The sequence below is a fragment of the Artibeus jamaicensis genome, unplaced genomic scaffold (assembly GCF_021234435.1).
Source record: "Artibeus jamaicensis isolate MK-2021 breed Jamaican fruit bat unplaced genomic scaffold, CSHL_Jam_final contig_373, whole genome shotgun sequence".
Lineage (NCBI taxonomy): Eukaryota > Metazoa > Chordata > Mammalia > Chiroptera > Phyllostomidae > Artibeus > Artibeus jamaicensis.
Window position 1 is genome coordinate 1,147,456 of NW_026521807.1, and position 24,054 is coordinate 1,171,509.

Here is a 24,054-nt window from a genome sequence, read left to right on the forward strand (position 1 = left end):
GCAAACAATTTGGAAGAATTCTTTGCCTTGTAAAAAAAATCTTGAAGCCTTCCTTCAACCCCACTAGTAAGTACATTACCTTAACCTTAACCCTGCGGCCCCACAAACAGACCATTTTATGCACCTGCCTCAGGCCTTGGTCTTGACTTCGGCCTCTCGGGAAATGCTCTTTCCAGATGATCGCATGGCTCTCTTTCTCACCTGAGCCTCTGCACAGGTAGAATGTTGACAGAGGCCTTTAAATTGCCCCTCCACCCTACCTGTCACTTTTTTTCCTCCTGACTCACATCGTCCTCCTCACCACCTGACATCACATGTACATTTTTTCTTTTATAGATATTATCTGTGTCCCTCCACCAAAACATGCATTTCATGAAACCAAGTACTTTGTCTCCTTTATTTGCTTCTCTATTCCTGGCGCCTCAGATGTAGCAAGTGTTCAACAAATGAGTGAGTGAACGCCAGGTGTCTGGTGACGTCACCATTTGTGGGCTGCCATTCTGAAAAGCAGGTGCTGGAAACCTGTGCTCGGCTAACTGGTGAATCCTAAAAGTCCGCTGGTCATGGGTTCTTTACCCTCATGACACTTGAGTCCTCTCATCCCAAAAATGTACTTACAAAATTTAGCATGTGATTGCTGGAGGCTTGGACTGGCCAAAGCTCTTGGTGGGCCCAGAGATCCCCACTTTAGAATCCCTGCTGCAGAAACTGCAGTGTAAGCCAGAGATCACAAACGGGGGGCCCTGGACACCAGGCTTGCTTGGGTTCAGCTTATACAAGATCAGAACACTTCCCTTAAGAAAAACGATCCACATTTCTCAATTCTCTTGAAAACTGAGAAGACCTGGCAGCACTTAGCCCACATTTGTAACTGAAGATAAGCCACAGCAGCCCCGCCTGGAGGGGGCCGGTCCTCTTCAGGGTACCCTGGTCCCCACTGCTCCCTGGGGCTTCTCTGGATGAGAAGTTGAGTGTTGGGGACATTGTTATTCTTCTTAAACCCGAGTTAAGAGAGAAGCCAGGGGCTTCCGCCTCTATTTTTCTTGAGCCAGGTCTACTACACCTATTTATGTTACATGCCTGGCCACTTGAGGAATCTGACTTGAGACCCCTTATCTAACTCAACCATAAATCATCCAGTTAAGGAAGCTGGGCCCCAAAAGGGCTGGGAGACCCGAGGAAGATCACATGGGGGCCGACTTGAACTCAGGTCCCCCAACTCAGCGCTCTTCCTCCCACACTGCCTTCCCATCTGAATAAAAAGCCAAGGAACTCAGAGTGTCCCCAGGAACCGTGGACACCTGCAAATCTATCAGAACTGAGCAAGCTTTCAAAAGTTATCTCTGTACACCTGCTGAGTGCTCAGAGACATCCAAGTGATGCTTGACCTAGAATGAAAAACAAATGAATGAATCAGTTTTCAAATTATAGTTTAATCTGGGAAAAAGTAAGGTTCCTTTAAAAGCCACTTTTCACTAGTAACCGAAGGCATAATTCTATTTCTGACCACCTATCTTTACTTCCAGTGGAGTCAAACGTACCCTGTGGAATACCCAGCGTTAGCTCAGCATGTGAAGTGAGGGCACAGGGACTAAGCAGGGGTGGTCCACTTTGTCCTCTGCACAAATAGGCCTCGTGACCCAAACATGCGCATCTGGTTTTAAATACAGGCTCCTTCAAATTCCCCAAAGCTCAAGTTTCAAGGCATCAAAACTCATGATTTGTCTTGATTCCAAGAGATAAGAAGCAGGTGACCTGAGCCGCTGGTGCTGGGAACTGCACCAGGGGTGACAGAGTTTCTCCCGTCTGATCACTGACGCTAACCAGGCTAGACACGGGCCCCACCTCTGCTCTGAAAATCCATCCTCTCTGTCTCCAGCTAAGCATCGCCTCTCCTTGGGAAATTGCTCTCATTCTGACCAGTGACACGGTCGTGCCCTAGAGTGATAAATGAGGCCTGTTTGACCTTTTTAGGAAAGTCATTATTATTATAGCATAATTTTAAAAAGCATTTCTTCCTATATTTACATCATTTAACTCCTGAGGATACTAACTGCTGCTTCTAGGGGCCCCTGGTTCTGTTTTCTTCTTCTCCTTTTTTATTTTTTTTAGTAATAGACACCCTGTTTTTAGCTAGATACATAGCCATAAAATAAATACTGCATTTCCCAACTTCCCTTGTAGGCAGAAATAACCATATGTCTAACTTCTAGCCAAGGGGATGTAAGTAGAAGTGTCAAGTATAACTCCCAGAAAGGTCAGGCTGCCTGGAATGTGTACATCACAGCTGGACCTCAAGCGGTCATTTCAGACCGTGGGGTGGCCGCCAGCCTGGGAAGGGCAGAGCAAGAGGATGGAGGGAGCTTGATCTCCAAATGATGATGGAGTTTTCTGTCCCTTTCAGCTGAGTGCGATGCTAATTAAAGCCACGAGAAGTTGGTCAGGAAGACCGAAGGCTGTCTTTGGTAAGTAAGTAAGCAGTTAACTGTTGAGCTGGGAAGCTGGAACGTTCTTACTAGGGAAGAAGAAGAAATGGAGTTGAGGACAGAATTAGCAAGTTTCTTCACCTTCCAGCCGGTTTCCTGCCTCCTACTTGGCCCATTCCAATTTGTTCTCTGTGTTTTTCTAAAACACAAGTCTGCTCTTTACACAACTCTGTTTTAAGCTCCCAAATGGTACTTGATGGCCTCAGGGTAAAGTTTAAGTCCTTTGTCGAGAGCACAAACTCTCCGAGGCTGGCCTCTGCCTACCTCCTCCGCCGTATTTTTCTGCTACTCCCTACATGAGGGCTGCTAGAATTAGCAAATAAAAATATAGACACCATTTAAATGTGCAGATACTTATTCTCAAAAATTATCTATTGTTTATCTGAAATTCAGATTAACTGGGTGTCCTGTATTTCTACCCAACCCCATGCAATATTCGTGGTTACTTTAGTCCTGGTGAGAAAAGCACACTCGCGATTCCCGGGCCCGGCAATGCCGTCTCAGCCTGGTGCTGTTCTGTTGTTCCCTGGGCCTAAAAAGCCTTTCCTCTGCTCCTTTATCTGCTTAATTCCAAGTAGTCCTTCAAACTCAGGTCAAGGGTAATCTTTTCTAAGAAATTATCCTTGGCCACCACCAGGCAGTCCCTGAAATCTGAGTTAGCTGCTCCTCCTCCGAGCTCTCACACATCCCTGGAACAGTACTAGTCACTCAGTTTTGTCCCCATTAATGTGCTGGCCTGACGCCTCCCCCTCAACTGCAAACCCCATGAGAACAATGCCAACTTTAAAGTCATATACCCCCCACATGGTAGGAATCATACACTATGTATTTAAACGAATGAATGAGGCAGCAGAGTACGGTAAAAGTGATCAGGGAAATGAGAGACTGACCTGGGTTTAGATGCTAATCCTGTCTCCTACCGGCTGTAAAAAGAGGGCAATCGTATTTCCCTCTTAGGGGTGTCCTAAGGACAAGTGATATTTTGCCTGCAAAGAGTGAGTCCTAAGCAGTGTAAGTACCCTTCCTCCCTCCATCTGGTACTGAATGTTATGGGGGGCACAGAGCTGGCACTCCGTGTGCAGTTGACCATCAGGCTGACCTTCCTGTCTCAGCGACCAGGAACGCTGATGAGGGCCAAAGCCAGGCCCAGGAGATCCTGCATCTCAAAGAAACAAGGAGTGAATACACTCACCAGAATCTTTCAAACACCGCATTTTTATCATTATTGAACACATTATACCTGTTCAACCACTGAGTTGTCTTTTTCTCATGGTACTATTCCACTTTTGAAAAATTGAAATGTAACTGACATATAACATTATATTAGTTTCAGGTGCACAACATGATTTGATCTATGTACATACTGTGAAATAAGCATCACAATAAATCTGGTTAACATCCGTCACCACACAGTTTCCAATATTTTTCTTGTGATGACAACTTATAATATCTACTCTCTTAGCAACTTCCCACTGTGCAATCCAGTATTACTAAGGACAGTTGCCATGCTGCACATTATATCTCCATTACCTGTTTATTTTACAGTTAACCTCCTTCACCCATTTTGCCCAAGCCCCACCCCCTGCCTCTGGCAACCACCAGTCTGTTCTCTGTATCTGTGAGTTCACTTTTTCTCTTGTTAGATTCTACATATAATGGAGATCGTATAGTATTTGCTTTTCTCTGTCTGACTTTTTGCACTTAGCACAATACCCTCAAGGCTCATCCATGCTGTTGAGAATGCGAGGTTTCCTCCTTTTGATGCCTGAGTAATACTGGGTGTGTGTGTGTGTGTGTGTGTGGGTGTGTGTGTGTGTGTGTGTGCGCACGTTTTCTTTATCCACTTGCCCAACAAAGGACACAAGGTGGTTTTCGTGCCTTGGCCATTGTAAATAACGCTGCAGTGGACATGGGAGTGCAGAGAATTTTTTTTTTTAGTTAATGTTTCGGTTTCCTGTGGACAAACACCTAGGGGTGGGATTGCTAGATAACATGGTAGTACTACTGGAAACTTTCTGAGGAAACTCCATACTGTTTTCCCTAATGGCTGCACCAACTTACATCCCCACCAATAGTGCCCTTGCCTTTTCTCCACATCCTTACCGACCCTTGTTCTTACCTTGTTGATGGTGCCACTCTGACAGATGCGAGGCGATACCTCTTGGTGGTTTTGAGTTGCATTTCCCTGGTGAACAGTGGTTCTCATGTACCTGTTGGCTATCTGTATCTTCTCTGGAAAAATGTCTATTCAGACCCTCTGCTTGTTTTTTAATCAGATATTTTTTTTGCTATTGAATTGTTTGAGTTATTTTCAATACTAAAAACATAAGTAAATTTTCTTAACTAGTGGGAAATGAGCAAAGCCAGAAAAACGGATGTAAGGCTGTGGCTTAAACAACTGGTGGAAAAGTGAGAAGGCGGCCAGCGTGTCGCGTATGTGACGCAGCGCACTCTGTGGAGTCTGGGTTCCTGTGGTGAGAAGGAGAGTCCCGTGGGTGAGCGAGGTGGTTGCAGGGGTTCATGGAGAGACAGGAAGGCAGGGCCCTCGGCCCCGCACCCAGGACGCAGAGAGATGGAGCTGTGCTCTGGGGAATGGAAGACCCTCAGCAGTGGGTTTTTGGGGCTTCGCACTTAAGGGTTTCACCATTACCCTGGGCGACTCTGACTGTTTCTCCTGTCCCTGCTGCTATTAACTGACTCTGATGCCTCGAATTCAAATGCCCGAAGGGAGACATGCTTTTCAATTCACCCATCACCACGTAGCATAGGCTACCCCTGTTTCACAAGGCTTTTGTAGCAGGTCATTTCGGGGCCTATAGATTGGCTCCTCAGAGAGCAGGTGCCACTGGACCCGTCAACTTGGCCAGAGTGACGAGCTGCGTGGCCAACTTATGCATCACCTGTGGATGTGAAAGACACTCAGAGTATGATTGCTTGTCTATCTGCTTATGAACTGGTAGAAACATTGTCATGCAGAGCTAGGGAAAGAAAATGTCATTATTTATCAAATGACAGATTTTGGTGGGTGTGAAAAAGCAAAGGCTATTTTATTTTCCTTTAAAATGTATTTGGTGTCTCTCAGTGGTTCCATATAGACTTTGTTCAGCCATACTAGACTTTGATATTTTCTTCAAACACCTTGCTCTCTCTCCCGCCCCTCCCTTCCCTATCTCTGTTTCTCCCTGGACTGACAACTATGTCATTTCCTCTGCCTTAAATTCTTTCCACACCTTCCCGACCAGCTAAAGTACCTTCCACATTCCTCGGAGATGTTTGCTCAGACTCCCAACCTAGTGTCCCTGTGATAAGCTCCAGTGGTACCTTGGACTTCTTTCAAAGTAATTTATAATCACGTGTTTAATATCTGTCTTTCCTGTTGACTGAAACTCAGTAAGGGCACGAATTTTCTTGTCACTGCTTCTTCCTCAATATCTGGTTTAGTTCCTGAAGTTCAGTGGAACATGATTATTCATGGAATGGATGAACTTTTGTTATCATGCTATCTGCACAGCATGGTTTTCATTTAAGAAAACCGTACGCATCCCAGCAATCTCAGCATGGAGCAAAATAAAAATAAAATGGTTTACAGTTGCAACACTCTAGAAAAACCGATCTATCTGGAGCAATGGGACACTGTCCAGATCCAGCCTTGGGAAAGGACTCAGGATAGTCCAGTGGTGTCTGGCAGGCAGGCCAGGAGGGGCCAGGGCCTGTGTGGGTCAAGTAACAAGCAAGGGGAGGGGGCAGAGTGACAGGCCTCCACCTGCACACCATTCACCTCTGACTTCCCACCTTGCCCCCAGCACATCTCAGAGGAGCCACTCCAGGGCCGTCCCGGAACAGCAAACATGGGATTTTGTTTGCTGACTTGACGAAGCAGCAGGGCTCTTTCTGACCTTTTCCCCACACAGTGGTAATGGGAAAGGGTGCATTTAAAGTGGATGTTGCAGCGGCTTCCATAAGTATTGCCACATTTTAAAGGGAGCACCTTACCTGACCATCGCTGCCTGGGAAGGGTGAGGACAACTACCCCAGTGCCACCCTTAGCATTTTTCCCCCAGTGCAGGCGCCTTCTCCTCAGGAGAAAGGGCCAGCCCGGGCCAGTCCCCGGGGGCCCTGCAGAGGCAAGGGGCTAGGCTGCCACTCAGGTTCGTGTTGTCTGGCGCCTTTGTTGAAGGAGCAGAGAGCCCTCCCATTCATCATCTTGGCTGATGGCAAGCTAAGATGTGCAAAAGAACTAAGGGGGCAGGACTCGGCCTCAGAGCAGGGTCTCCTGGGTACCTGGGACGTCGTTGGAGAGAGAAGAGCAGCTCTGGAGGCTCCCAGCAGCTCTCGTACTGCAGCTGCAGCGTCCACTCATTCTCCAGGATCAGGCTGGAGTCTCTCCTCCATTACGATGACTCGGCTTTTCTCTATCTCCACTTCCTTTCTTTTCCTGCTGACTTGTTCTCTCTGCCTCCAGCTCTTGCTGCCTCTTCTCTGTGGCCCCTTTCTTTAATGCCACTCTCCTCTCAGGTCCCCTCTCCGTGTCCCACAACCTCCTCAACAATGGGCCCAGTGGGTTCGGCCTGTGACCATGACAAAGCTCTCATGTCGGACCCCCTTGTAGGCCACTGCCCAAGCAGCGGGAGGCTGCCACGGGGTTAGGGGCCCATTCCTGGCCTAATCGATTGTAACCAAAGCCACACGTGCAGAGTCACATGGTATGAACCACTCATTCACTGGACAAATCAGGCACCTCATGTGCAGGGCTCTATCCAAACATGGAGAACTCAGCAGCGAAATAAACACAACATGAGCCTTTGCCCCATGAACTTCGCCTTCTGTTGGAGGTTGAGAGGACTAACAAGAAGCAAACTAAAAAGGAAAACACAGGACAGGTGATTAATGTGATAGAGAAAAGCGAAGCCAGGCCGGTGCAGAGGGAGTGCCTGGAGCAGGGGTAGGACAGTTTCAAACAAGGTGGTCAGGAAGGTCCATAGGAGAGAGTGACGTTTGTGTCATTAGGGACCAATGAAGGTGAGAGGCCCAGGCGGAACCCTGGCAGGGCTCTGGCGTGGTAGGCATGTGCCGAATGTGATGCTTGGTGAAGTCAAGAAGGACCAGGGCCCAAGAGGCATTTCGGAAGGGAACCAGAGTGCAGGTACCCACTCTGTGTCTGCACCCGTCCCTGCTGTCCCTGAGTGTTACCATGGGGCAAGGGCGCTGTGAGCTTCCAATTAGGAATGATCTCATTCAGTGGCTTTACGGTACATCAGATTCACTGGGGGGTCTGGTTAAAGCAGTTGCTGGGCCCACCCTCGGCAGCTCGGATTCAGTGTATCTGGCATCTCATCCAGACATGCTCGTCCCAGGTAATGCTCATCCACAAACCACGCTCGGAGAAGCTCTGCTCTCACTGACACTCTCGTCTCTCCCAGCCCCTCCCCTCTGGCTCTGGCTTGGACCTCTCTCTGAGATGCCGCTTCCTCTGCCATCTTCTACTCAAAGTCCGGCAGGGAGCCAGTTCCTCCAGAACCTGCACTGACTCTCCAAGGCAAGCTGCCTTCCTGGATTGTCAGCCCTTGAGGACAATTTCTCCAGTTCTTGCTATCTGGCATGTGTTTTCTTTTAAAGATTTTATTTATTTATTTCCTTAGAAGAGAGAGACAAGAGAAGAGAGGGAGAGAAGCATCAATATGTGGTTGCCTTTCACACGCCCCCTACTGGAGACCTGGCCCACAACCCAGGTATGTGCCCTGACTGGGAATTGAACTGGCAACCCTTTGTTTCACTAAGCCCTGCCTGGTGTGTGTTAAATGAAACTGAGACTCCTCATGTTTTCCCTGACATTTGTGAGAGGAAAGCCCTTCTGGGAAAGAGTTGCAACCAGCTCCTCCCCAGGCCTCTCTCACCACCTAAACCTCATTTCAGCCCGAGCTCACTGGATCCCACGAACTTCCCGGTCCCAGCAGGCCCAGGCCCACTGTCGTAAGGACGTCTAGCCATCAAGGAAGCTGAGATTATTTCCTGGACAAGGCGAGATGCAGTTCAACATTTTGAAAGGGCCATTTTACTGAGGTTCAAATAAGCCAAACCAAGCACCAGAATGGCAGCGCACGCATGAACTGATCAGAGGCTCGGGACACCCAGTGTTTCGGCCCTGCCTCTGCCCTCGTTGACCGGCCTTGGCAAGGTCACTGGCTCCTTCATGTGTCAAGGGAGGGAACCAGGCTACATGATTTCTAAGGTCCTGTCCTGCACTCAGACTCCAAGGTTACAGAATCTAAGTTAATCTGGATGCTAGGCTAAGATTCCCAGACTTCTTAAGCATAAGACTGGCAGATATAGTAAGACATTTGCTTTTCTTACAAATTGTTTCCTAGTTTTATCTCTGCATCTGGAGTCATGGGCAACTTTGGAAAGACGCTGGGTGAGCCGAGTGATCTCAGTACCTGCAGAAGGAAATGGTACAAAAGTGTAACACAGAGAAACGTGCCTAAGGTAAGGGCTTGAATCTTAGCATCACCACTGTGTGACTTTCAGCAAATTATTTCACATCTCCGAGCCTCATCTGTCAAATAGGGACATCCTCATAGGATTACTATGAGAATGAACAGAAAACAGTTACTGGCAAGTACCTAGCACAGCAGGTATTCAGCCAGTGTGAGCTCCCAGGGGCTCCCTCTGGACCCTTCAGTCCCGCTCTGCTGCCAACCTGGCTCCTAACGACAAAGACATTTTGAACTCTGAACTCTCAAGTCCTTCTGAGAAGCTCGTGGTTACTCCTATGTCCTTATGTCCTTGCTGGTCACTCATTCACTCAGCACGTGTTTATTGAGCTTTTCCTGAGAGTCACTATCATTAAAAGAGTAAGTACAGATAATTTAGTCCCTGTCCTCAAGGATCAGGAGCAATGCTTCAGTTAGGGTGCAGACAAATCAACAACTAAATATGGTGGGATAAATGTCACCAGGGGTGAGCACTGGGTCTCAGCACACAGCAGAGGTCAGAGGAGACTTTCTGGGCCAAGTCAATTTTGTAAGGGTAAGGAGGATTGCCCTGGCTGGGTGGTGACGGGGAAGAGAATTCTGGGAGGAGAGTACCCGGAGTCTGGGGAGGGGACCAGGATCATGAGGTCACCTCTGACCAAAGGTCCATGTCCCACAGTATGTTTAGTCTTTAAGTTGGGAGCAGTGCAGAGGCAGGACCGGGTTTTAAGCAGGGGAGTGGCAGGGTCAGCATTGTATCTATAAGGTCCACTCTTGCTGCTGTGCAGAGAACAGATGAATGGCAGGTCGGGGAGGCTGGCAAAACTAGAAGAAGGGAGAGTAGTCCAGACAGCAGTGAGCTGCCCCAAAATGATGACAGCTGAAAGTGGTGACCGCGGAGGGAAGTGGAGGAATTTGAGAGATGTGTGCGGGGTCTCATCCACAAGACTCAGCGATGAGCTGGATGACTAAGTGGCAGAGAGGGAGGAATCAGGAACGATGAGGTTTCTGGCCTGGCCACTCAGACGGATACTGATACCACTGACTGAGATGGAGAACAAGGTGAGAAGGAGCGGCCTTGGGGTGGGGCCGAGGGCCGACACCAGTTTCAGGAGAGACAGGGCACAGGACGCTGGGGGACGTTGAAGGTGGGGGACACCGGACCCCTTCACAGATTACTGAGAGAGAGCCAGCCACAGAAGGGGTTAAGGACGGAGAAGAAAAGGGGTCAATAATCAGGGACATGGTGGCTCTGGAAGAGACCGAAGTGCACGGGACCCAAAGCGCAGTGGGAGGGTGACGGCAGCGAAGGCTTGCTGGCTCTTGGGATGGAAGGAAGGAGGCAGCCACAGGTGTGCAAGCACCTCAGGTCTTTCTTGCTCCAGGAATCCTGCTCTTCCCCTCACCTGTCAGTCTCTGATCCATGCAATTGACCCTCAGCCGTTGGTCAGTTAGTCCTACCCCTTAGCGAGGCCACCTTGAACAAGAGTGGGCCTTGGACAGGCACGATCTGTGCTTCAGGTTTCTTGTCTATAAATTGGAGACAGACAACCTCAAACGTGGTTTTGAGGATTCAGCGAAAACATGCATGAACGTGCTCAGAATAATGCCCAGCACGCAGGGCACTGTCTACACCATCGGCTGGTCCCCTTCCGAGGCTGCAGGCGTGTGCTGACAGGCGCCGGGTTTGCCTGGGGGGCTCCAGGGGCTCCTTCTAATCAGCAGGCTTCCTGTTTTTCACCCTCTTTCAAAGCTGGAACTCCCGTTTCAACTGTCCATTAAATTCCTATTTTCGATTTTCCGCTCATTTGCAAACTCATTTCCACAGTGCATGATAGCCTCTTTGAACTTGAATCCTATCATTCTCAAATATGTTCTCGTTTTGGTGTTGAATCTTTCCACCACAATAATCCTGGGTTTGAAGGGCTGAATGCAACGCCTTCCTACAGATATTGAAGGGTTCCCCTCTGCCCCCGGTGAACTCTTAAACTCTTGGGTTGCCTCTATTTCTCCTTCACACACATTCATCTTATATTTCCGCAGCCTGACTTCAGTGTCAGGGGTATTAGTGGAGAGACCAATGGTTGGTTAAATCAGTCTGACCTGTAGGTTTGTATCCCCCAGGCACAGAGCCCTCTTCATTCATGTTTATTTCTATGTTTTAAAAGTTGTATTAATTTTAGCTCTCAGGTTGTTCCTCAGCAGAAGGTCTAGCCACTTCTGTCTTGTGCCTGTGTCATTTGGTCTAGGCCAGCAGCCTTATTGGCCACTGTGGCACAGTGCCCAGCCCCAGCCCGTAAAGGGCGGGCAGTCAAGGATGGAGGGCATCCTGGAAGCTCCAGGCCCTGGGTGCCACATGGGCCTTCAGGGACCAGTGGGAGGCAGGAAGCAGAAGAATGTTCCATTGGGGTGGGAAGAGCTGTCCTCATTTAATATTTAGACATTAAATGTAATCCTGTTTCAAGGATTTATTTGTTAAGAGCTCATTTTCCATTCAAGGGCAGAGTGATGAAATGGAAAGGGTCTGACCTCCCAGCCCCCCAGAAAGTGAGTGACCAGATAACATCATTCCTGGCTTAAAACTCCCCTGTCACATCCCATCTCCTATAGAAGGAAATACAAAGTCCTGCCCACGCTGCCCGGCCTCCAGTCAGACTCACCGGCCCTGCAGCCTCCAGCCACGCCTGCCTGAAGCTTCTGCTTCTCTGCACTGTCTGGGAAACTCTCCCCCTCGCTCTGGGGGAGAGTGTGTGCGAAACAGAACAACTTGCTGGTCCTGTTTCCCAGAGGACCCCAAAATGATACACTGACCTTGCAGGATTTTATAGGATTCGGTATTACTAATCATCGCACTGTTTACTGTGTGCCCCGACCTTGCCAAGGGTTTGCCACGCATTCTCTCATCCAGCCCTCAGCACCACCTCATGAGCTGGCACTGTGAGAAGATGCTTAAGACCGACATCACTGACATAGTAAAGGTGGAGCCACAAGCTGAATTTTATCTACCACCCTCACTATCTCTCCACTGAGTGCCTCACTAACCGATGCTTTTCTGGCCCAATAAAAAGTGTTTTGTTTCACCTCCACCCCAAATAACTGAAGGATGTTTGTTCACTTGATTGGGTATTTGCATTTTTAAGTAGAGTTTTGTTTTGGTCTTTGTTTTTCTTTTTTTCCCCACCATCTGGTTTTCGTGTTGCCCAGGAGCTTCCAGAAGAGGAGCTGGGGACAGGGGTGTGTGTATTCCTCAGACTATCTCAGATAGACCCTCTCAAGTCTGCCTGCCCACCAGACACCTCCAGGCTTCCTGTCTGCATCTGCAAGGCCAAGGGCAGCCCGGTGCTGCAGCTGGCAGAGCTCCCTGGAAATGAAACTCTCTTGGTCCCCTCAAGGCAACATTGTCTCTTTTGTTGCTGCAGAATTTCTAGGTCCCCCAGCTTCATGGGGGAACAAACAGGCTTGGTGGTGGAGTCCATGGAGGAGAGAGATGTGTGCGTGACCAATTACCTGGACTTTGTACAGTCCCGTTTGGGGCCTCTCCACTGAAATCTGTCCCTGATAAGCTCAGACACTGCAACGAGCCGCCTGAATGGCCTGCTTCCAGCAGAGCAGAAGGTGGGGAGAGCTGCAGCTTGCAGGGTGCTGTGGCTTGTGGGGCAGATGCCAGAGAGATTCTGTTCACCATTCACCGCACGGTTTAACCCCATCTGCCCTGGTGTCGCTGTGGCGACTGGGGGCAGGGCACCTGGCATCTGGCATGCTGGGGTGGGGGGCAAGAGCCCCTCCTCAGCGAGAGGCCACAGTCCTTCTGCAGCAGTTCTCCTGGCTCCCCACGCGAGTGCATGTTTCCCCAGAAAATCTCTTTTATTTATGAACAAATTATTTTTTTCAGTTAGAAACAGAAAGACCAAACAGAGGGGTTCTTTTTTTAATTAAAAAATTACCTGCTTTTGGGGCAGGTAAATGTGCAATTTTCTTCTATGCAAATTAGAATGAGTTGGACAAAAGCAAGTTCCATTCAGCACTTGGCGAGCAGCTGTGCCTCCATTGTCTCCTTTGGCATTCCCACAGCCCACGAAGCAGGTGTTGCTTGACGTGATGGCACAATCGCTTAAGAGATGCAGGGACTTGCTCAGGGTCACATGGCTATAAGCAGCGTAACTGCTACTGTTGATTTGTCCTGGCAAAGAAGCCTCACCAAGACTGATGTCTTGGCGAATACGGGGAGGGCTTGTGACTCTGATAATCATCAGCTTCTGCTGGGAAGTGCGTCTAAAAGGAACGCTGAAAACAGAGGAACCTGCCTGCTTTCCTAATCTGAGGTCATTCATTCACTCATTCATTCATAAAATAAGCCCCCACACACTACGCCAACATGTTCTAGATGCTAGAAATAAGACATAGTTCTTGCTGACCAAATGTATAAATGCCAAATTCAGCAAAACCTTCCCTGATGGATCTAACTTTTACTTTGTCCTAAAATCCCATAACACTAGTTTTTACTTTTAAAATGTCTTTATTCCTATGGCCTGACTTTGACTGGCAAATGTTTATTTTGTTATTAATTCTTTCCATGCTTCCTTAATCCATATAGACCGTGAACTTCTTGAGAGCAGAGGTTCTGCACTCATCAGCCACTCGATAAGTGTGCCCTGCAAATCATTTCTGATACCTAATAATTTCCTTTTTTCCCTATTGAATCAAAATGTTCACACTTCAGCAAATCATCAATTTTGTTTTTAAGCATTGAGTTGCACGCTCTCAGTTTTCTATCACTTTTTTCTCTTGGATCTAAATCCAGGCTGTGAGTTTATGTGTGCAGAGTGACAATACATAAGATAACTTGAAACTCAGCCCTTTAGTTCTCCTGTTCCTGCAAACCTGGGGAACTTAGAAACGTTTTTCAGAGACACATTAGCTTTAATAACTTATTTCCAAACTCGGGGTGTTCTCTCTGTCCACACCCCACCCCCTTTTTTCTCTGGCAGTCTCTCAGATGACAGTGTGATTTTTCCAAATTCATACAGTCCCTTCTGGGCTGTGAACAAAAACTAAGGGACTATGAAGGAGATCATTGCCCACTGCCTATCATTGCTTAAGGTTCCCAGGTCCTTGCTGTGTTCTTGTTTAAACCCGAGTTATTTAAAAAAAGACAAAACAACACTTCCTAAAGCTAGAGGTTTAGAGAAGAAGAAGGAAAAACTGTAGGAACTAAACCAGCTGCCAGTCAGATAATCATGGCACAGAACCAATACTGGGTCAGATGTGGGGACAGGGAAAGGCAGAGGTGAACTGGTAAGTGAAAGAGCTCCCTTCCCCCTGGGCTGTGGGAGCCACGCCCATCTTGGCTGTCCTCCAGCCTGACGTGGACCTTGGAGCAGTACCTGCAGGGCGAGGGAGGAGCCGTGTCTTTCCCTAAGCAGTGCCTGGTACCTGGCCAGGAGGCCCAGCACCCCACTGGCATCACAGGTGGCTCTGATGGGCTCCTGAGGCACTTGATCCCTGGTCAAGGCTGACCTGGCCCCAGAAGGAAGCCCTGGGAGCAGTTCCTTGGAGCGACCCTCTGGGGGTGAATTTCTGGGTGGAAAGGCCCTTGCTCCTTTCCCAGGATGGCTCTCAGGAGAGGCGTAACTGCTCCACCACCCTACCACCTAATTACAGGGCTCATATCTTGGGTTGGTTCCAACTCTCAGGAAGGTGCAGCAGCCGCCAGCCTCCCCTCCCCACCTGCCCCTGCAGGCTAGCACAACCAGCAGTCCACCTGTCCCACTACCTGATGTAGAATTCAACCCCCCATCCTCTTTCCCGTCCAGAAAACCCCTGTGAGGGGAACAAGTGTCCTTCGAGAGGGGGTAAGACTCAAGCCTGTAAGACAGGCCCATGTGTGGCTGCCCCCAGAAGACAGCAGGACTCAGCAGGGAAGTCTGACTGCGCAGGTGGGTTAGCAGGACCGGCAGCACCAGGTGCTCCCGAGATGGTGAGGCTGTGGGGGAGGGAGAGTTCGGGCGGCAGAGGCAGACAGAGAACACATGGCCCGGGGCTCTAGCCAGCTGAGGGCTTGTGTCCCAGGTACAGAGGCAGCCCCTGACCACCGCCCGGTCCCTGACCACCCACCCCCGCCCCAGCTCATTGCTGCTGCATGGGAATGTGTGCCCCACCTGCCAGGTTGTTGCTGTCTTTTTTAGAATTTTTTTAGGAGAAGGAAGAAACCAATCAGCTGTTTATATTTTGGCAACTAATTTAACTAAACATTGTGTGGTCCTGCAGGGTACAAGCTAAGTGAAATGTCTGTGGGCCCCACTTGATTACTAGGGCACAGGAAAGAACATGTCTACCCAGGGCCTGTATGCCCCAGGAACAGCTGAAACACCACCCTCCCCACCCCTAACACATAACATAAAATTGTTTACACAGTGGGAGGCCCTTCTTAACAAGCAGTCAAGCCAAGAGCCACGTGTAATGTTGCCAGCCTCCTGATACCTCACATCCGTATCTTGACCCTGAAAATAATTCTATCCATTCTTTTCTCCCGTCCTCCTTTTGTAGCTCAAAAAAACCCTAAAACTGTTGCCCTGATTGGTATGTATCAGTGGATTGAGTGCCGGACTGCAAACCAAAGGGTCACCAGTTTGACTCCTAGTCAGGGCACATGCCTGGGTTGCAGGCCAGGTGCCCAGGATGGGGCTCTTGAGAGGCAACCACACATTGCTGTTTCTTTCCCTCTCTTTCTCCGTCCCTTCCCCTCTCTCTAAAAATAAATTAATAAAATCTTAAATTAAAAAAACCTAAAACTAAACTAAAACCGTAAAGCTTTCCCAGGAAGATATTTTTGGAGAGGCAGCACCTAATTGTAGAGGAGATCTTTGCTTCCAGGTCATTAGTCAGGAATGTTCCAGGTAGATACCCAAGCCAACTACGTTTTGAACTTGGACAAAAGCCCTGAATGACCTTGGGCAACTTAGCCTTTCCGACTTCCTTCTTTCTCTCACTAAGAAACACTATTGTAGTAGGGGGAAAACACAAAACCAAGGGTATCTGATTTTCATCCTTTAAACCCCTTGTTCCCCAGCTTTTTCCTGAAAAAACAACAACAAAAAAAAAAACAAAAGCAAAACCAAAAAAACCTAGTAGAACAGGTCTAAGGCCCTGGAGGGCCAGGGGTCTCTGACTGCCTTCTGCTCAGAGCACGCCCCTCTGGGGAACTTAAGGATGCCCCCTGGCAACAGTGTGAAGTGGATGATGTTTGAATTCTCTGAACTTTATCCCACCTCCTGTCACCTGGTGCCCTAGATGACCCCCGCGGCCTCAGGGACACAGGGTTGAATAAAAAGCCTGGTTATTGTGCTAAATGATAAAGCAAGGTATATGTTACATACATATAAAGAGAATATTATGAACATACGAATGTCAGTTGTACAAGAACTACATAATGACTCTGTGCTCCTTTTTAAAAAGGTTCAGAAGGTACTAACGCTGATGTTAGAGATCACGTTCAGGCCTTCCCTGAGGAATGCCAGTTAGTGTTTAGTGTTCGGAACTATGTGCTCGTCCTGACTTGGAAGCAAGTCTATTTATTCAGCATAAAAGGAAGTATTTGAACTCACAGAGTGTGATCCTCTGAAACTAGTAAAAGCAGCACAACTGGACAGACAACTTTTGGGACAACGAGACATATTTCTCTGCTCGGAATACCACCTCGCTATTGAAGGGGGCCAAAATGTTGCTCTCCTGAAGCTGCCTTTTGGAATATAGACTTTAAGCTGTTCATTAAGAAACAAAAGGCTCAGAAAGAACCTTTGACCCTCTCCCCTCGTCTGCCCAAAAGATTCCAATAGAAACACCTGCTTCAGGAAGGCAATCTCGGGATGCTCACCACAGCCCACTTGGGATTAAGTGTGGAAGTCGGAGGACTTCAGGAAGTGGCCTGTCTGTGAGGTGACCCCTGGGTCCCATGACTTCTGAGTTGTCTGAGAATGTGCCCACCGTGTGTGCCCCACGCTTCCTCGCCTGCCAGGAGATGGCCCATGCTCACTTCCCCAACCCCCACGTTCTCCTTTGTCCAGAACATCGTGCATACCTGATGTTGCCTCCCTGGCTTTGGAGTTTCGTGCTTCTAGGAATTTTCCTGTGCATATGTTGCCAATTTGATTTTTCTCCTATGAATCTGTCGCTGTTAATTTGATTAGTAGCCCAGCTAGAAGGAGTTAGAAGGTGGGAGAGAAAAAAATATTCAGTTTTTTAAGCTTCCACACTATTTTAACTAAACAACTACAACTGTATAAGAGAGCAACATTATAAAGGACACACACTGTAGTTAATTCAGAAAATATAGTTAAATGATAAAAATGAGCCTTTACTTCCATTCAGTTATTTGATTTTGAACTACTCTTGAATGAAACTAAACATGTAAACAACATTTTTTTGTGGCTATCACATTATAGCCTAGGTGAACAGAATAACTTGCCCCATACCACTCTTACTACTTGGTCTAGGTTATATGGACCCAGCTGGATTTTTGTAATAACAGATCTGCACACACACACAAATTTAGGGCAAGGACAAAATGGGACTTAAGCTACTACAGAGCATGGCATGTGGTTTATATTCTTTTTTTTCCACCCCTCCTTGACATGTACATGAGATCCTCCCAGAGGAGATGTCAGAGAAGTTGCTGAATCTGCAGAAGAACTGAACAGAGAGAAGTCCAGCAACTGCTTAGAGCACGATGCATGGGCATTAGGATCCAGCAGCAGGCAGGCGGAAAGGCTGTCCTCAAGCTGAACACTCACTATGCCCTTTCATGGCAGAGGGCGCAGCAAGTCCCTCCTGTATCTTACTCAGTTTCACTTGTTACATTATAGCTCCTTTCACAAACACACTTTTCAGGGCACAGTTTCACCACAGTTCCCAACTCATCCCTTTTCTCAGAAACTAAATAATTATCTTTAAGCCATTCCTGGCTTCTTGACTCCCAAGTAGGTAATCATTGACCACTTCCCTTCAGATTCTCCCCTAGTATAATACCTACCACTTTGCATTCATCACTGAGAAGCTGCTTGTGGAGGAAGAACATGGCAGAAGGAATTCCACTCCTGCTCTCTTCTAAGCCAGCGGTGGAAACCAGCGTCACACTGGCCCAGACAGTGTTTTGTGGATGCTCAAAGCCTCCCATGACCCCTGGGTTTTTTCTTTTTCTATTCTTAGGTGTGACCTGTCATTTGTCTACCTTTATTTATGCAGCCCGGCTTTGACCCCTCTTTTTTGTGCTGGTCCCTAGACAGTGGAGCCAGGAGAACGTGTCAATGCAACTTTTACCCAAGGCTGTTTTTCCTGGAGCTGGAGCCAGTATGACCTGCTGTTACTACAGGGTTTTCTCTAGCTGGATGCTTTCTCACTGCATGGTCCTGTCCACAATGGGCAGCTCCTAGAAAAGACAGATCCATGTTTTGTGAGACTGTTTCTGGATGTTGAACTGGTTGGCTGGTTGGAGTGAATGACCTTGCACTGAAAGCATGTAACTTTCCAAGAGACTCCAGAGCATTTTTCCTTCTCAGAGATCTCACAGTTGCCTCTCTCTCTCTCAACTCCATGCTTATATTACACATATATGATTGTGCTGTGCTGCTGCTCTGTTCTTTTCTTGGTGGGAGATATTGCAGTGCAGGTACTTGTTAATTTACATACAGGTCATGTGCCGAGGTTTAGCTCTCTGCTGCAACCAGACACTGTTTGCATGGTCATTTATCAAATATGAGATTTAACTGAAAGTCACACAGGGTTTATTGGCATTAAAGACCCAAGAAGAGGCAAGAAATTGATTTCTGGACCCCAGTTTGAAGAAGGTAAGTGATAGAAGATGTACTGTGAAATTGATTTTGGAGAGAAATTTGAAGTTAATCATTCATTGGTATGACAGATACTCATTGGGTTGCTACTATGAGTGATGCCCAGGTTATACAAGCAAAGACTAAACCTGAGAGTGGTTAAACTAGAACAGCAGATGATTTACTAGCAGCTCCAAGTCCTGGAGAACCAATATGAAAATTATCTGGAAATAGAAATTTTGTACATCAATGCTTCTCTTTCCTTTTCTTTCTTTCTTCTTTTTCTTCTTTTTTAGTGTTTTAAAAGAGTATTCTTTCATCAGAAGCACTAATGGAGCCTGACAGAGGCGTCCCGGGGAAGAGCCAATGCTGGCCAGGCATAAGACTTCAGAGGGGAGAGTGTGTCCCCTTTCCTTCATGGACCCTGGCCACTAGGTCCTGTTTTTTGTTTGTTTGTTTGTTTGTTTGTTTGTTCGTTTGTTCGTTTTGTTTTTAAGGTACTAAGCAGCTATATCAAGAGAAGTCAACAGGAATGGAATTTCAAGACCTCATTTTTGAGTTCAAGTACCATAAAACTAACCACAGAGTGGATACCACGCGTTAACTGAATTCTATTAAAATTTGTATTATCATAGAGATGCTCTAACTTAAGTAGAGGAACTAAAAAAAGTCATAATGCTAAAATAGAATGAAGAATGAACGAGTCACTTAAGATTTAAAAGTGTTATTTGTAAATTTGTTTATAAAAAGATTAGCATAGAAATCAGAAGTAAACTAAAAATGAGGTCAGATCTTCTGGCCCATGAGGGATTTAGAATCCTAGATATATCCTCAGTAATTTCAAAAAGAAATTGTGTGTGTGTTGGGCCAGATTGTCAAATTTTTGATCATAACTCTTACGGCTTATTTAAAAGGACTTTTCTCAATAGCATTTCCAACTAGAATTTGTCTTTCATTCTTTGTTTATGTCAATTAACATATTTTCTGAGAAGCTATGAACTCCAGATATTGAAAAGAGCTGAATTCACCACATTTTAAAGGATACTTAAAGTTAACATGATAGTGCACAAAAAGTAAATTCCTAATTCTGTTCTGGTTTGTTTAATTTTGCCTCCTGGAATGTCTGCAATTATTTCAAGAGATTGTAGAAGTCATTCTCAAAGTGAAAACATTTAAAAATGCCTTTTAAAATAATTTAAATGAACACTATTAGACAACACGCACCATTTGGGATGGGAAGAAGAGCCAAGGGTTTGAGAGCCCTAACGATGAACACTAAGGGTTCACCACGACAGAGCATGAGCAGTGGTTTTCTGGTGGCTGCTGTGCCTCCCTCCCCCCCTCGACCCGTGTTGGATCGGCACAAGGTTCCTGCCTTACACTTCAACAACACCACTCTTACTCTGCATACATGGTCTCTGTCCATAGCAAAGTCTCACAAAAACATAGCACATGTAATCTGGTAAAATGACCATGACACTCTAACATGCTTAGAATACAGAAGTTTTAGGAAAATGAAAAGAAATTGCTATGGACTGAGTGTGTTCCCTCCTACAACTTCACCTTTCTCTCCCAAATTTTATGTCGAAGCCCGAATTCCCAATGTGATGGTATTGGACGTGGGGCTTTGGGGAGGAAATTGGGTTAAATTAGGCCCTGCGGGTGGGGCTCTCATGATGGGATTAATGATTTTCTAAAATGAAAGATACAAGGATCTCTCTCTGCTTCCCTCCCCGTGTGCATGCAAGCATCGAAGACAGTCTGTGTGGGGACCTAATGAGAAGAGGGCCAACTGCGAATCAAGAAGAGGACCCTCATCAGGAACCCAGCCAGCTGCAGCCATGGTGTTGGGCCTCCCAGCCTCTAGAATTGTGAGACAAATGCCTATTGTTTAAGTTACCCTGTCTGGCCTATGGCATTTTGTCATAGCGGCCAGTGCTGACTGAGAAAGAAGCCATCACAAACCAGCCGGTTTTACTGACCTGGCTCAGAAATTGTAGAGAGCAAATGATAAATCTTAATCTTAATAAATCTTAATACTTAATAGTAGGAAGACCCTGTATGTGCTTTTTTGTTTTTGTTTTTTAACTTAAAAAAGATTTTATTCATTTATTTTTCAGAGAGAGGGGAAGGGTGGGAGAAAGAGAGGAAGAGACAGGTCAGTCAGTTGCCTCTCACATTGCCCCCAACCAGAGCCCTCGCCCACAACCCAGGAACTGGCCAGGAACTGAACCCACGACCTTTTGGTTCATAGGCCAGTGCTCAATCTACTGAGCCACACCAGCCAGGGTTGGACTCCATTTGTTAATGTCATTTCTTGCCCGAATAGCTCTCTACTATGATTGTCAAATCTTTATTGAACACCTACTTATTCTGGGCAAAGGTAAAATTCAAACTTCATGAAAGCTCTCAGTTTTTAGACTCAAAAGTCTCTAGGAAGAAAATCCCAGCCTAGGATTTTACACGTGGGAGGTCGGCAGGCTTCCAAAGCCGTGGCTTCCTACACCGCCGCGCCGGACCCTCGGGGGTCACGTCTTTGGTTTCCCAGTTGGGAAGTAGAGTTGAAATCTGGGTGCTCCAAGTGCTAGCTTGTTCTTTTAACATTAAGAGTACAACATAAATAGCAACTCTATTAGCTAAAGTCTCAAAGGAGGGCACCAATAAAGGTGTTGCCGGCGGAAGTGGGGTTGTTTCACAGGATTGAGAGAGAAGCATTCCATTGACCCATGTGCAGAGACCATGGTGTGGAGACCAAGATTTATTCAGGTGGAAGGCTGCCCCTGTGTCCCATCTCTGTCCCTCCCACCAAAGAAAAAGTCCAACTGTGTATTCGGCAAAGTCAAAATGAAGGCTTCTGTGTCATATTAAATGTTAGTCCTAGTTAGATTGACATGCCTCTATGGTCAAGCACCTTCCCCTGTGCCATTTTGACTTTTCTGTGCATAGGCTCACCTCCTCCTGCTCCCCCCCCCCAACAATCTGGTACTGGAGGGGGGAAGGTAGGGCTCCTGATCCTCGACCCCTGGAGTGTGTGAGCTGCAGCTTCCCTGTGAAGAAAACAGGCTTATGCTCCCTCGTTGATCACGCTCAAGAACGTCCAATTCCCTTGGCTTTCTTCCTCATTAATAATTAGCTAAGTATAACAAAGGTATTTGATACAGAAATTCAGAGGAGGAAATAATCAAGTTAAATTGGAAAAAGGAAAAAAAAAATCCCAATACGGAATAGCCATTGGAACAACCCAGGTAAGAGCTTAAACCAACAACCCAGGTAAGAGCATGTATTCTTTACATGAGAGTGTAAAGAATAACGTAAATGGAGCGATTTCAAATGGAGTCAGAACTGCCATCCTGGAGGAAATGCCTTGCACATCTTACTCCTCAATTCTTTGGGATGTTAATGTGAGAAATAATCTTTAGACTGGGCCTAAAGCAGCACTGTTTGCAAAGCTATTAGGAAAACAGACATCATGCTACCTGCTGAAAATTAAAGACATTTTTTAGAATTAGCATCATTATGTTAACTTACTTGCACCTACAGAAATTCCTTCCTCAGTTTAAGTCCCATAGAAATTCCTTCTATTCGTGTAATTGCCTTCACCTCTTAATCAGAACTCCACTTGGATCTCTACTGAATCAGTGCTTCCCAAATTGCTATTAAAAAACAAAACAAAGCCTCTAACTCTCGTTTCTTCTCACTTTGGCCTTATATTTTCAGGTTAACAAGAGCAAAGAGAAAGAGACATTAACAAACGAGAGAGATATTGAAAGACCCACCGATCGTCATGACAGACTGGATGCTAAGGAATGATCCCAGAGGAATCCAAAGATTGAGGTTTGGAACCTAAGCCACGGGAATGTATGTACTAACGGAGCGTGCCAAGCAGAGGAAAGATCCACTGGCGGACTGGGGGTGACGTGGAACTGGATGGGCTGACTTTCTTCTCTGCTGAATCTGAGGTGACAGTGGTGTTTGTCCTGTGACGGAAGCCAGGCACCGGCGATACCGGCTGCCCTTGCCGTGGTGTTCCTTTGCGCACTAGGGGCCTTTACACTCGGGCAGAACAGATCCAGATGTGAAGTTCACTCTTGACTGAGTAACTGAACTTTAGCAGCTGGTTTGCTACACAAAGGGAAAAAAGTGGAGGTTTTAAAATAGAGGGGCTTGCCATGACAATGTTTAAGCAGTACTTTGTGAAAGGGTAGCAATTTCTACTTAGGGAACAACTGCCCTATAGTCAGTCCTCTACCCATGCCTTCAGCGAAGAGCTAGGGGAGCCAGGAATCACTGGAACACCCCCAAACAGAGAAGCCAGTGATCGGGAAGTGGGTCCCAGAAGCCGTGGAGGGAGCAGCTGAGTTTGGGGTGGAAGCACTATTCCTTTTCAGACAATAAGCACCTTCCTAGAAAGATGTGTGTGTCTGCATATCCAAATCGCTACCATCAATATATGTATTTCCATGAGGCTTTGTTCTGAAATAATGTAGATTTCCTTAATCAAGAAAATTATATGAATCTGAACTTTAAAAACTGGAAACCAACAATGTAAGACATTACTTCTATTTTGACTATATTAACGGAATGCATGTTTCCTATTAAAAATATTTGAAAAGCATCCCAAACATAGAGACTGTTAGGATAAAATATCACACACATCTATTTATATATATAAGACCTGGAAGCAACAAATGCCAAATTTGCTTCACTTTTTAAAAGGAAATTAAATGTTAAAGACGTATTTGATGTTCCTTGTCTGCCTTCTCAGCTGCTGTTCCCTTCCCTAGTTTCCCGAAGGTTATTGCTATTCTGAAATTGGTATGTTTTTCCTGTGCATGTTTACTACACACATATGTCCCAATATGTATCATGTAATATTATTCTGTATGTTTGTAATTATACATAAGTGACATTGCATCGTATTGGCCATACTCTATCTTATTTTTACATATCACAATGTGTTTATCCCACTGAAGGACAATTGTTTTCAGTTTTTCTCTGGGATGAATTTTCTTGTGAGATATCGGCAGTGAGATAGATGTGAACAAAGTAGGAATGATAAGCCAGGTACAGAAGTTCACCAGGGCAGGAAGTCCTGGGCGCCTAGCAACAGACAATTATAAGGCGGGACCTAACCCCCAGGGTGATCTTTCCTTCCCTAACATATCGCTGGTTATGTGGTTTAGACCCTCTGACCTTCCATAGCACTGGTCATGCAGTTCGGATCCTCCCCTAACCTATTCTCTCCTGCCATGTCGTTAGTCATATGGCAGACCC

The 24,054-nt window shown here is 46.6% G+C and overlaps 1 long non-coding RNA gene across 2 annotated transcripts; it reads left to right on the top strand.

The window, feature by feature from the left end:
- Window positions 1–2,256: 2,256 nt before the first annotated feature.
- LOC119048167 (uncharacterized) lies at window positions 2,257–23,726 on the top strand. 2 transcript variants are annotated; one of them, XR_008391464.1, is made up of 4 exons: window positions 2,257–2,465; window positions 8,852–8,969; window positions 19,077–20,651; window positions 22,498–23,726. It is a non-coding gene; the product is annotated as an uncharacterized LOC119048167 (long non-coding RNA). The 2 variants fall into 2 exon arrangements; XR_005082282.2 differs by lacking the exon at window positions 22,498–23,726 and having other exon boundaries at window positions 19,077–20,828.
- The last annotated feature ends 328 nt before the right edge of the window (window positions 23,727–24,054 follow it).